Here is a 626-nt window from a genome sequence, read left to right on the forward strand (position 1 = left end):
TCTTGATGAGAATGCTGATAAGATCATCCAGTCTACGGTTCCTAATGCCACCCAAAAACTGATATTTTAGGCGATGGAAAAATCTAATTAGACAAGCAAAGAAAAACAATACATGTTTTAATATGATTGTTTGATTTTTGATATAACTACATTCCAAATGCTTGTGATTCTATTACATTATTTGCAGTAACTCATAATGAAGTTGCATAAGTTTAATTTCAAATATTACCTTTCAACAAGATTGTTTGTATCGGAGTCGGCATGGTTGTAGCACCGTCCAAAGTCAGACCATGTGTGTCCTATTTCCAGCCAGTGATCCTTGAAGTATGAGCAAAGAGCTGGGAAATCTTCAAACCTCTTGAGGAATTGCGCAGCAGTTGACTTAAAATCTTGATGCTATAATGAAAAAAAGAGTAATAGATTTAATGTTAAATTTAACTAATTTAATATTTGCTTTAAAATAGTTACAATTAAGGAAGCAAAATTGAATTGTTCATTTTACGCACTGTTGCACAAAGCTTCATCTTTCTGATGAAGGAAATTATTTCTGTTCTAACATCAGTATTTGATGGTCCACTGATTCCAGAGTCTGTCTTTGAAAGCCAACGGACAATAGCCTGAAAACA

At 33.4% G+C, this 626-nt stretch overlaps 1 long non-coding RNA gene across 1 annotated transcript; it reads right to left on the reverse strand.

Annotated features, from left to right (window-relative positions):
• Positions 1 to 20: 20 nt before the first annotated feature.
• Positions 21 to 611, reverse strand: LOC107735093 (uncharacterized). The gene is made up of 3 exons (XR_001639288.1): positions 507 to 611; positions 230 to 396; positions 21 to 83 (listed from the first exon to the last, which is right to left on the reverse strand). It is a non-coding gene; the product is annotated as an uncharacterized LOC107735093 (long non-coding RNA).
• Between the last annotated feature and the right edge of the window lie 15 nt (positions 612 to 626).

Source organism: Sinocyclocheilus rhinocerous, unplaced genomic scaffold (genome assembly GCF_001515625.1).
Source record: "Sinocyclocheilus rhinocerous isolate Xijiao unplaced genomic scaffold, SAMN03320098_v1.1 C35777571, whole genome shotgun sequence".
NCBI classification, from domain to species: Eukaryota; Metazoa; Chordata; class Actinopteri; order Cypriniformes; family Cyprinidae; genus Sinocyclocheilus; species Sinocyclocheilus rhinocerous.